Genomic DNA, 14076 nt, shown 5'->3' with positions numbered 1-14076 from the left:
CACTATTCAAATCTTCCATTTCTCATTTGCTGTATCAAATTAATTAAAAAAAAAATTGTACCTAAAAGGGCAGTGTTTGGTTTTTCTCAAGAAAAAAGTGAATTCAAATCTCTTTACACGCTTTTTTCCTTTATAACTCAATAGTTATAATAACGGAGTATAAAATTTATTTATTTATTTTTAAGAGTGGAGAAAGAGAGATTTCACTTTTGAACATATCGGTTTAGAAAAAATATGGATCTTTCACACTTATCTCTAAGTGTGGTGGGGGGTCATGTCAACCACAACCGCTGCCAACCCCACCTTCTAGTATCTTGTTTTCATCGCATTAAGGCCATGTCCTCATTGGAGTTGGAACGATTATGTATCCCCTCCCCTGTCCACCAAATCTAGAAAGCTTAATTGCTTTGCAGACATGGCTGAGATGAGATGGATATTGTCTTATTTCAGTCATAGCTCTCCTCTTATTAATGTCTCATTCTCTTCCTGGTTCAGCTCGTGAGAGCGTTTTGAATCCGCTGAGTAGAGTTCTTGTTGGCCAACATGAACATCTGCAACAGCAGGAGAAACAATTGGCAGTGTAAGATAATTCGATATACAATCGGAGGCTTGGAATTTATGTTTACATTAAAAAGAAGGGGGGACTTGGAAGACGTGCTCGTGGCAGAGCATCTTCAGTAACTCCAAATCGAATATCTTCCTTCCCTGTGGCTTCTTTTCTTTGCATCTCTCTTTTCCTTAGTTTCTTTATGATGTAGTACAACGCAATGGTGTATTTTATTTCGTCTTCAAAAATTTCAAAGCTCTTAAATTCATGATATTGTTTTTATTTATTTTTTTTATTTTTTTAAATTTGATTGCATCAAAGCGTTCCTTGTTTCATTTTTTTATTTTTGCTCAAGGTGTGAGCCTTTATTCACATAACTTTATAGAGTGATAGAGTGATGCTAGTTGCAAGTTGATTATTCTTTTTAGATAAATATGATTGATTTTGAAATAAATTTATGGAGTCCTTTCTTGGTTCTTGGTGATTACATTCTTTTACATCATGCCAAGATACTTCTATTTTTTTTTATTTTTTAATTATTTTATTTTAATTATGTGAATGCCAATATATATATATATATATATATCTAAAAGTTGAAGCGTAGCATTTATTGTTGCTATCAAGGTTTTCAGATCCGGACCATTCATTGAACCGTAAAAGGGAGGGGTTCAAGGTTTTTGAGAAAGAATCGAGATCGAATCGGAGTCAAACCGTGATGACGTAATAATTAATTAATATGAAATAAATAAAAATTAATGCATAAAAATTAATAATCTTGACTAAACATTTAAAGAAATTCAAGTATTTAGAGACTACTAAAAATAAAATATATTTTTCATAGTTTAATATGGATTTTAAATAAATATTTTCTTATCATTTATAATATTTTAATAAATTTGTGCATTAGTCAACATAACAATATCTTTAAAAGCCATGATTTATACCATTAAAATATTTTAACTATTTATCAACCATTGAACAGATTAGGAACGGTACAATTTTAAAGGGGTTATAAATGATAATTCCAAATCTTAAGGTTTAAAATTTCAAGGTGGCTAGCTATTAGGCATTTGAGCATCTGATCTGACTGTGGCTTTGAAAAATGAAGTATCAACAGTTTCAACATTGCCTTTGAAAAACAAAAAAAAAGCTTCTCTCTTGCCCAAAAACTATTTTGCAGAACCCAGTCTCTCTCTCTCTCTCTCTCTCTCTCTCTCCATGAAATCTCTTATTCCTCTTTCCTCTTAGACCAAAATCACAAAGTGAAGATGTCATCTAGTCCACTGTGGAGCTGAGCTGTGAAGAACGAAGTCCATAGTAAGCTGTGACTTCAGATCTAGTTCTTTTGGACCACCATTTTTAAGGGGGAAAAAATGGCAGTTTCAGCAGTAGTAGTAGCAATCGCCGATGAGGTTGGTATTCAACAGAGACTGAGAGCAACAAGCGATTTCCAATCGCGATCGCCGATGATGGTAACAAGCCAAAAAAAGTGGTAACAAGCCAAAAATGATGGTTACAAGTCTGATTGTGATCGCTGATTTTCGGTTAATTCAACCAATCACGAGACTCAGACGCAAGCTTCAGCAGCAGCCGTCCTTCCTCCTTCATCGGAATCCCTCGTTACTTCGATCTCCTCTACAAAGACCGTTCGCTCCAACAATCGGCCCTCTTCACCATCAACTCCTACTCTGAAGGGAGCAGAATTTAAAGCTTGTTTTTCTCTGTGTGTGCGCGTTTTATTTTTTATTTTTTATTTTATATATTTTTTTTATTAGGGTTCATATTCAAAGGGAAGTAGGGAACTGTGAGAAGCAGTCTGATCACGGTTCTCAGAACTGTAAGGTCCGACTGTGGTTCGCACGGGTATCTGCTTTTTTCCTATAGAGGGGTTCTTGAGGCTAAAAGAATTGCAAAGATGAGCAGTTCGAGGTTTTTCCGGTCGGACCGTATGGTCCGGTCTGGGTTTCAAAACCTTGGTTGCTATGCTCCAATTAAGCCATATCAGTAGCCATGTCATTATCATTTTTTTTTAAATTTTTTATATGATTTTTTTATCATTTAAAGTGAATTAAAAACTCTATTATTTTACAATCAAAATATCATATTTATCTTATTTTTAACTATTCTTATTTATTATTAAATTTTCAATTCTATTTGAACTTTTCACATCCTCACTACTCTCTACTTTAACTTTCTTTAACCTTTCTTATTCCATTTTAACTGTTCATATTCCCACTACTCTTTAACTTAATATCATTATTTTTCTATCCCTTTATCTCCCTTTATTTTTTACTCTTCTTATTCTTATCCTCATACTATAAATTTGTCATCCCTCTCTCATTCCATGTATACTTTTCTATTTTTTCATGCACAAAAGGTTCTCTCTCTCTCTCTCTCTCTTTATATATATATATATATATATTCTTTTTTTTTCTTGCATCTCTACTTTTATATATATATATTCTTTTTTTTTTCTTGCATCTCTACTTTAGGTTGATGAATTTTTGTATTTTTTAGAATTCTCCTTTGAGTTGATACGATTTAGTTTTGTGTTTTATGTTGTTATCTTTTTTATTCTCATTGATTGTTAAATGTTATCCTATTGTATTATAAAAATAGTATATAAAATAATGTTATTTTATTACATAGCATAACTAAAATACTTTTGTGTTTATCGCTATACATTTCATTTTTACTATTTTTTCTTCTCATCCTATTTCATTCAACATTTAAATTTAGCAACATCCTCCATATCATTAAATTATTTATATTTTGTCTCATTTTTTTTTAAAATTAGACATATAATATTTTATTTAAATTCAATAAATAAAAATTGTTCTTATTTGAATTGAATCCTATACATTGAAACATTGGACCTAAATTCAAACCCAATTTAACAAATAACCCTATTCAAACTGACGTTAGATATGCATCTTTGGTTCAATATGTCAAAGAAAATGATAAGATGAGGCACTAACATCCAGTGATCCAACCCAATCAAACACCAAATTAGTGTTTATTGTTACAACAAATTGTTGGATAATATGCAGTTCTACAAAGGCACTAAAAGAAAGTTTACAACAAATTAACAATTCTAGCTACCATGAATTCTGTAGTTTAAGATTTGATAAACCATGGGGACTAGGGTGAGTACCACGATATTTATAGGTTGCAAAAAGTGTCGAATTCATGAATTATTATAAATTTATAATTTTGTTTGTCTATCATTTATTGGAGGGCTATTCCAACCTTCAGGCCCATGCAAGGTATCATTGCAATGTAATGGGCCAAGTGGCGAAATTTGAGGGCCCAAAAGTCATTGCAAAAAAAAAAAAGTTATAGAACTACTAATTTTATTAAAAAAATAAAAGTAATTTAATGTGATAGTAAATATAATTTGTGTTACATCAACAATAGGAACAAGGTGGAGCAGATAAGACCGAATTAGAATGAATAGAACCAAAATGGATAGAATGGACCGAATGGGACCAAATTGGACCGAATAGGACCAATGTGGACATACTGGACTGAATAGGACTGAAGTGAACCAAAGTAGACAAAATGGACTGATCAAACCAAAGTGAATTGAATGGCCCGAATTGGATTGAAGTGGATCAAAGTGGACAGAATGGATTGAATAGGATCAATGTGGACTGAATAGAGCCAATGTGGACTAAGTGGATCAAAGTAGACCGATGTGGACAAAATAGGACCAATGTGGACTGAATAGACCGAATTAGACCGAAGTAGACTGAATAAGACCAAATGGGCCGAATTGGACCAAATAGAACTTTAGTGGACAGAATAGACTAAATAGGATCAAATGGACCGAATAAGACCAAAGTAGACAGAATGGACTGAATGGAACCAAATTAGACCAAATAAGACCAAGGTAGACATATTGGAAAGAAGTGGACTGAATAGGAGTAATATGGACTAAATAGGACCGAAGTGGACAGAATGGACCGAATAGAACCAAAGTGCACAAAATGGACCGAATAGGACCAAAGTGGACCAAATGGCCCGAATAGGACTAAAGTGGATCAAAGTAGACAGTGTAGACCGAATAGGACCAATGTGGACCGAATAGAGTCAATGTGGACTGAGTTGACCGAATTAGGCAGTGGAAAATATAGGACCAATGTGGACCGAATAGGGCAAATATGGAGGAATTGATTGTATTAGACCGATGTGGACTAAATAAGACGGAATGGGTCAAATAGAACTTTAGAGGATAGAATGGACTAAATAGGACCAAATAAGAATGAATGGACTGAATAAGACCAAATGGACCGAATGGGACCAATTTGGACTGAGGTGGACATACTAGACCGAAGTGGACCGAATAGGAGTAATGTGGATTGAATAGAATGAAAGTGGACAGAATGGACTGAATCGAACCAAAGTGGACAAAAGGGACTGAATTAGACCAAAGTGGATTGAATGACCCGAATAGGATTAAAGTGGATCAAAATTTTGTGTTCACTAAGGGTTCGTTTGGTTGGAATGGTGGAAAAGTGGGAGGATAGAAAATTGTGAGAGGATGGAATCATGGAAAAGTAGGAGGATAGAAGAGATTTTAATTTCTCTCCTTTTTGTTTGGTTGGGAGTGAAAAAATGGAGAGATGAAGAAAGTGAGCTTGTATAAATTTACGCATATACCTTTATTAAAAAAAATAACGCCCAATTAGAACCAAAAAAGTGATAAACAACCAAAAAAATCAATCACTTAAATTTATTAAAAAATAAAAATCACGTCCATAAAAAAAATCACATCTAAAAAAAAAATAAAAAAAAAAAAAAAAAGGATTGGACAGCCTTGCCCCCCCAAAAAAAAGCAATAAATCAAAAAGAAGAAGAAGAAGAAGAGGGAAGGCAAGGCAATGTCCAAGAGATAAAAAAGAAAAAAGAAAAAAAAGTTGTGAAGAAAATGAACGTGGACGACGCCCAAGTGCAATTGCACATGGCAATTTTTGTCTAAAAATGATGTCTAATTTTTCTTTTCAGTTTTCTCTTCATTTTGGAAAGAAAACTTCTTGATGGGTCCCCAAAAAAAACACCCGAGCTCCACAATTTATTTTTCTTCATTCCTACCCAACCAAACGCACTTAAAAAAGTGATTCTTTTTGTCTCCATGAATTCATAAATGGCGGTGGTTGTATAACATATTATCCGGAGTAGTAATTGAGTGATAGAGTGATACTAGTTGCTAGTTGCTTATTCTTTTTAGATAAATATGATTGATTTTGAAATAAATATATGGAGTTCTTTCTTGGTTCTTGGTGATTACTTTCTTTTACATCATGCCAAGATACTTTTTATTATTATTATTATTATTTTTTACGTGAATGCCAAGATACTATTACTAATGAGCATCTTAGTTAGGGCTGTTCACAAGTCGGGCGAGTCATGTTTGTGCCCAACCCACAATCGACCCACCGAAAATCAGGTAGGCAGGTGCCTAACCCGCAACTGCCTGTATTAGGGTCGGGTTTTACGGGTCGGTTTCCCGTCAGGTGAGCATCGGCTTCGAGTGAAGCTGAAACCCGTCGAAAACCACCGAAAAAGGGAGAAAATCGGTGAGATCTCTCCTAATCTGTCCAAGATCTGGTGCGATCTAGTCGGATTTGGTAGAGATTTCACCAAATTTGATGCTTTTTCCCCCAAATTGTGCCAAGAATTGCCAGATCTAGTGTTTTGGTTGCTGAAATCTGCCAAATCGTGCTAGAAAACTCGTGAGAAAGTTTGAAATCGCAGTGGGTCGTTCTCTTTTCGGGTTGAACGGGTTTTGAAGGAGGGGACTGGAAACCGAACCGCCGGCGTCAGGTTTTGGAGCTCGGGACCTACATTCGACCACCAGAGCAGTCGGATCAGGTTGTAGTGGGTCGGGTATGGGCGAGTTGGGGGGTGGCGGGTGAGATGGACAACCCTAATCTTAGTTATGAAAAGGAGATACCCCAAAGGCTAGGACTTGATTTACACATAATTCCAAACATTGTGAATGTTAGAGATATATATTAGACATATTAGCCCAATGTAATAAGCCCAACCCCATTCCTGCTTGTACTAGTAGTCTAGGGTTTAGTCGCCTATATACTCATGTTAGGGTTCATTGTAACACAGGTTTTGTACTACACTCTTATACAATAAAGATGTAGCCCTTAAGGGATTCCTCCGTGGATGTAGGCATCAAGGCTGAACCACGTAATTCTTGTGTTCTTGATTTCCTATTCTATCTTCTCCTTTTTACATCCACTTAGCATATACAACATGGTATAACACATCACATTGCTAATAATAATATTTCTGTTTAACATGGTATCAGAGCTAATATTTAACATGGTATCAGAGCCAAACTCCGTTCTTGGCATTAAACAAACATCTCTACACAGAAAGAAGATTCTCACGTGATACCACCATCTGAAGTCACACATGTTTGTCTGCTGGATCCAGACTCCACAGCATCTGCAGCCATCATGGCTCTGTGCTGTGTCAAAATCCAACAACCAAGTAAGCGTGGCTTAACTTATTAGATTTGCGCAAATCCATGCTTTGCCTATTGAAACCAACACCACAGACGTGCTCCAAACCTCGGGACCAAAACCCAGAAATCCGGTCACCCAAGCCTTGCCAGGCCTCCACGGCCGCAGTTGTTTTCGGTAAATCTCCCACGCGCGCCTCAGATTCCTGATTTCCAGATCGTCTTCTTGGTACACGCGCCGCCCCATTGCCTCTCGTGACAGATCTACAGAACCTGAAATTTAGCCGCCATCTGACCCTCGCGCCTCTAGGATTTCGAGCTTCTCCTCCACGGCCGGTGAACATGCACACTCTTGCCAGGCACGGAAAACTGATGCTGATGTCATCTTAGTCATCACTCCACGTCAGCAGCCACGCAGCAGTCCACATCAGCCATAGTCCACGTCATCGACACGTCATAGGATGACGTCAGCGGATCTGCTACCCGATCCGTGACCGACCCGGAAACCGGAACCGACCCGAACCAGTATCCGTTGACTTTGACCTTGGACCAGTTGACTTTGACTTTTGCGTTGACCTTTGACCAAAAGTTAAAATTTCCAAAAGGTTTGTCTTGCTCAGTTTTTCGCATAGATTCCAATTTTGGACTCCGTTTCTTCATTTGAAATTCCAAAATTGGTGAATTGGCACATTCTTCATTGTGGTTTCTTCAAAGGCATTTTTCAAGTGATCTTCTTATGCTTATCCAACCTCAAACTTCATCGAGCTTCCGCCTTGAGTTTGAGGGAGGGTGTTTGAGATATATATTAGACATATTAGCCCAATGTAATAAGCCCAAGCCCATTCCTGCTTGTACTAGTAGTCTAGGGTTTAGTCGCCTATATACTCATGTTAGGGTTCATTGTAACACAGGTTTTGTACTACACTCTTATACAATAAAGATGCAGTCCTTAAGAGATTCTTCTATGGATGTAGGCTGTCAAGGCTGAACCACGTAATCCTCGTGTCTTGATGTTCCTATTCTATGCTTCTCCTCTTCCATATCCACTCTAGCATATACAATATGGTATAACACATCATGTTGCTAATAATAATATTCTCTTTTTAACATGGTATCAGAGGTAATATTTAACAGTGAAATTGCGGCAAAATTCTGTCCACATGTTTTAAATGTGTATAGAAGTATATCACAAATGAGGAGAATTAATGCCTTTATCTCTAAGATTCTTTCCTCTCCTGAATAATTCTTGTAATGTTTCATGCTGGGCCAAGCATATTTAAACTAAAGAAAAATTAAAAATATATGAATTTAGTTAGCGCACATATTTCCAGAAAGTAAACGCATTTACAAAAAAAAAAAACCAAATATAATCTTATGAATTCAGTTACAAATATCCATTCAAAATTATTGAAAAAANTCTTACGTCATCACTCCACGTCAGCAGTCACGCAGCATGTCCACATCAGCCATAGTCCACGTCATCGACACGTCATAGGATGACGTCAGCGGATCTGCTACCCGATCCGTGACCTGACCCGGAAACCCGGAACCGACCCGAACCAGTATCCGTTGACTTTGACCTTGGACCAGTTGACTTTGACTTTTGCGTTGACCTTTGACCAAAAGTTAAAATTTCCAAAAGGGTTTGTCTTGCTCAGTTTTTCGCATAGATTCCAATTTTGGACTCCGTTTCTTCATTTGAAATTCCAAAATTGGTGAATTGGCACATTCTTCATTGTGGTTTCTTCAAAGGCATTTTTCAAGTGATCTTCTTATGCTTATCCAACCTCAAACCTTCATCGAGCTTCCGCCTTGAGTTTGAGGGAGGGTGTTTGAGATATATATTAGACATATTAGCCCAATGTAATAAGCCCAAGCCCATTCCTGCTTGTACTAGTAGTCTAGGGTTTAGTCGCCTATATACTCATGTTAGGGTTCATTGTAACACAGGTTTTGTACTACACTCTTATACAATAAAGATGAGCCTTAAGGATTCTTCTTGGATGTAGGCTGTCAAGGCTGAACCACGTAATCCTCGTGTTCTTGATGTTCCTATTCTATGCTTCTCCTCTTCCATATCCACTCTAGCATATACAAATGGTATAACACATCATGTTGCTAATAATAATATTCTCTTTTTAACATGGTATCAGAGGTAATATTTAACAGTGAAATTGCGGCAAAATTCTGTCCACATGTTTTAAATGTGTATAGAAGTATATCACAAATGAGGAGAATTAATGCCTTTATCTCTAAGATTCTTTCCTCTCCTGAATAATTCTTGTAATGTTTCATGCTGGGCCAAGCATATTTAAACTAAAGAAAAATTAAAAATATATGAATTTAGTTAGCGCACATATTTCCAGAAAGTAAACGCATTTACAAAAAAAAAAAACCAAATATAATCTTATGAATTCAGTTACAAATATCCATTCAAAATTATTGAAAAATAGAAACACTCCTATGTATAGATCACCCAATAACATTTATTTGTTCAAATTGGGAAAATTTGAGGAATTTAATCGACGTGGATATAAGTGGTGATTATAAACTTTCTAAAGTATTGTGACTTGTCTATGGCTTTCTGAAGAGAGGAGGAGAAGCAGCAAGGTATCAGCGGCTGTGCAAGCTCAATGACACACTAATGGCTGAAAAGGACACGTTTCTTGGAGGGAGGAGGCCACCGTTGCTTGCAGAGGAAGGCGGCATCGCAGCATCTACAGCTAGGGTCCTTTCAATCACTCTCTCCCCGTCTCTCTCTAGTGCATTTCAGATTCAGATAGTGAGTTTCAGGGTAATTTTAGATTTGATTTGAAACCGGGTCAGTTTGCTTTTAACATGCAAAATACTTCTTGTAATTTTTCATTAAAAAAATGCTATATCATTAAAAAATATATCAGGTTATTATTTCTTTAGCTACATAAGCAACACCATGAATGATATTAAACAGAAAGACTAATACCACTCATTTTTAAAATTTAAGAGACCAATTGCACTCATAAGGTAAACTTAAGGGAACAATAGTGTAGATTCGCCAATAATTGATGGCGCCATAAGTTATGAGAATTGAGTACCAATGATTATTTGCATCTTTTTTTTTTTTGAGAGAGAGTTTTAACTTATAGCGTCTGCTCCTGATGATAGTTTTTTTATCATCAAACTAAAACACCAATTTATTTTTGGTGTAGATTCACCAACAGTATAGATTTGCCAATAATTGATGGTGCCATCAGTTATGAGAATTGAGAACCATGATTATTTGCATCTTTTTTTTTTTTTTGAGAGAGAGTTTTAACTTATGACGTCTGCTCCTAATAACATTTTTTTATCATTAGACCAAAATATCAATCGGTTTTTCGTATAGGCGGGGATTGAACTCCCAGATCTCTTATTCAACTATCAAAGACTTTACCTGAGCTAACTGGAACCCACTCTTTTTTTTAAATACTTTTTTTTAGAGAGTTTCAACTTATGGTGTTCACTTTTAATAATAGCTCTTTATCATTAAACCAAGACATTAATAAGTTTTTGGTATATGCGAGAATTGAACCCCAAATCTCTTATACAACCATAAGAGATTTTACCAGTTGAGCTAACTGGAATCCACTATCTTTGCAGCGGTTTAACCATGAATACCAATAGCTAAATTAAGAGATTCATAATAGAGTTGTCATTTAATTTTCAATTCACAAGGAAAAAATAAGAAGAATCTCAACTACTATTAAATTAAAGATAAATGACAAATCCATGGTATTTAGTTTCCAAAATAGCAAGCTATTTAGTTTCTGTAGGAGAACATTTAAAGTTAAAACAAATGTATCCTTAGTTGATTAAAAAAAGAAAAAAAAATTCCACTTGTTGATCACTGAACAAAGGCTTTAATTTGGCAAATGGATTCCCATGTGTTTGGCACAATTTTATCTTACTATTACCAGCTTTAATCACCACACAAACCTTGAAAAAAAACTCCAATATAAAATCCCTTTCCTCATCCCTCTACTCCCTCACCATCCAAGAGTAGCTCGAGCGAAAAAAAAAAAAAAAATTCAATAGCATGAAGAGAGAGTTACTAATATGGCTCCTCCTCATTGTGTCCCTCAAAGTTCTTTCTTCTTCTTCAGCATGCACTGCAGATAACTCGTCTTGCAAGCCCGAAAAACAGCTTAAGCGTAAGCAATTAGCATTTCCGGTTGTCTTTATATGTCTAAATCATTCATTTAATCATGAATGGTTAGGATTATAAAAAATATCCATGGCGGAGTTATTCTAAGAGTTTTAAAGGATCTCAATCCATGTCTTACTATATTTCATTTGTATGCAGATTTATACGACATACAAAGCAGAGAAGATGATCAAAGAACATATGAGGCAAAGCGTGGAGGTCATCATTTAAGGATTTCACAGAAGGCAAAAACAGTTTATGGGGTACCGCTAACCTTCGCCCTCGTAATTCACGTAACAACCGGAGTGCGGCAAACTCCCTTTTACTAAAATCCTCTTCCCTGTTTTCGGTGGCACTTAGGCATGTTGTGTTGGGATTGGTCATTTCTGTTTTCTTCTTTTGACTGTCTTGGTGAATATGTAAGGCATCAATTTAAGGTTTAAGCTTGGGCAAAGCATATTTAGATCAATTTAAGGACTAGAGTGTTTGAATCTTGCTAGATCCCCAACCCTTCTCTGTTATCTCTTTAACTTACAAGTCAAGAAAATAACAAACAGTTACAAACGATATTTCTTTCATCCTTGTTTCTCTTTAATTATTACAGGCTCCTAATCACACATCTGCACCCATGTGATGAGTAGATGAAGAGCTTGTTGTCAATAATCTCTAAACCCATCCTATTCTTGCTCCAAAAAAAAAAAAAAAAAAAAAAAAACCCACCCTATTCTAAAAGGAAAATTCTACATCTTATGCTATCTTCATAAGATAGCTTCGATGCTTAAAAAACTATCATTCAAAGCAAGCCACAACCTAAAAACGTATTAACAAACTAGCATCGATTTCATTTTAACAAAATAGCAACAAATGAAAAAACATTAATTATTTCTTGATACAGTCCAATCATGCTTTGTCAAGCAAGCCACAACTTAACCGTGTTTTTCTCACATTAACCAAACATTCCAATTGCATCGACACCCCAACCCTGCTTTGCACTGGCGCCCCCCTCTCTTCCCCACAAAAAAAAAAGAAAAAGAAATATTTTAATATCCTATATAAATATGTTATAAATCGGTTAAGGTGGGCCAAAGAAAAATGATATTTGCCCCCTAAATTTGAGTTGCTCTCAAATAATTTTAGAAAAAAAATTGGCTTCNCCTTAGTTGATTAAAAAAAGAAAAAAAGAAAAATCAGAGCAACCAAACAATCTTAGTTCAAAGAAAAACCCTACCTCTAACATTTGATAAATGCATCATTTTGTCATAATACGTAAGGCTTACACACTCTCAAGGCGGAAAGGAAAGATATGGGCATAGCATCTACTTGATCTTCTTTCAGGAAAAAAAAACACATATAACAATTCGTGGAATACCAGCCTCTTTATTCTTTCCCCCATTTTTTCCTACTAGCATTTTCAAAAAGAAGCGGCGTTCACCGGCCGACAGGGAGAACAACGGTGAAAAGATAGAATCAAAAGAATCCCACTTGTTGATCACTGAACAAAGGCTTTAATTTGGCAAATGGATTCCCATGTGTTTTGGCACAATTTTATCTTACTATTACCAGCTTTAATCACCACACAAACCTTGAAAAAAAACTCCAATATAAAATCCCTTTCCTCATCCCTCTACTCCCTCACCATCCAAGAGTAGCTCGAGCGAAAAAAAAAAAAAAATTCAATAGCATGAAGAGAGAGTTACTAATATGGCTCCTCCTCATTGTGTCCCTCAAAGTTCTTTCTTCTTCTTCAGCATGCACTGCAGATAACTCGTCTTGCAAGCCCGAAAAACAGCTTAAGCGTAAGCAATTAGCATTTCCGGTTGTCTTTATATGTCTAAATCATTCATTTAATCATGAATGGTTAGGATTATAAAAAATATCCATGGCGGAGTTATTCTAAGAGTTTTAAAGGATCTCAATCCATGTCTTACTATATTTCATTTGTATGCAGATTTATACGACATACAAAGCAGAGAAGATGATCAAAGAACATATGAGGCAAAGCGTGGAGGTCATCATTTAAGGATTTCACAGAAGGCAAAAACAGTTTATGGGGTACCGCTAACCTTCGCCCTCGTAATTCACGTAACAACCGGAGTGCGGCAAACTCCCTTTTACTAAAATCCTCTTCCCTGTTTTCGGTGGCACTTAGGCATGTTGTGTTGGGATTGGTCATTTCTGTTTTCTTCTTTTGACTGTCTTGGTGAATATGTAAGGCATCAATTTAAGGTTTAAGCTTGGGGAAAGCATATTTAGATCAATTTAAGGACTAGAGTGTTTGAATCTTGCTAGATCCCCAACCCTTCTCTGTTATCTCTTTAACTTACAAGTCAAGAAAATAACAAACAGTTACAAACGATATTTCTTTCATCCTTGTTTCTCTTTAATTATTACAGGCTCCTAATCACACATCTGCACCCATGTAGATGAGAGATGAAGAGCTTGTTGTCAATAATCTCTAAACCCATCCTATTCTTGTCCAAAAAAAAAAAAAAAAAAAAAAAAACCCACCCTATTCTAAAAGGAAAATTCTACATCTTATGCTACTTCATAAGATAGCTTCGATGCTTAAAAAACTATCATTCAAAGCAAGCCACAACCTAAAAACGTATTAACAAACTAGCATCATTTCATTTTAACCCCAAAAAAAAAAAAAAAGAAAGCTTAATCTTTCCAAAACAAATTAAAAAAAAAAAAAAAAAAGTTACACAAGGATCATCCATTATTATTTTTTCCTTTTATTTTTTTTTATCTTTTCATTTATACATCCAATCAATTGAGTTACAAGGCTTCTGGCACTATTATATTTAAAAATTTAATTATTTTCTCTTTGGATTATTTTCCATAAATGTTTAGAGTAAAATAGACAATTTGTATGTACTCATTAAA

General features: G+C 35.5%; 2 long non-coding RNA genes across 2 annotated transcripts; both read left to right on the top strand.

Moving 5' to 3' along the window:
• Positions 1-10958: 10958 nt before the first annotated feature.
• On the top strand, positions 10959-11768 carry LOC136068532 (uncharacterized). Its single transcript, XR_010629891.1, has 2 exons — positions 10959-11197; positions 11350-11768. It is a non-coding gene; the product is annotated as an uncharacterized LOC136068532 (long non-coding RNA).
• A 904-nt stretch (positions 11769-12672) lies between these two features.
• LOC136068531 (uncharacterized) lies at positions 12673-13557 on the top strand. The gene is made up of 2 exons (XR_010629890.1): positions 12673-12986; positions 13139-13557. It is a non-coding gene; the product is annotated as an uncharacterized LOC136068531 (long non-coding RNA).
• The last annotated feature ends 519 nt before the right edge of the window (positions 13558-14076 follow it).

This window comes from Quercus suber, unplaced genomic scaffold (genome assembly GCF_002906115.3).
Source record: "Quercus suber isolate HL8 unplaced genomic scaffold, Cork oak 2.0 scaffold_120, whole genome shotgun sequence".
Taxonomy (NCBI): Eukaryota; Viridiplantae; Streptophyta; class Magnoliopsida; order Fagales; family Fagaceae; genus Quercus; species Quercus suber.
This window is presented reverse-complemented; position numbering and strand designations above follow the sequence as displayed.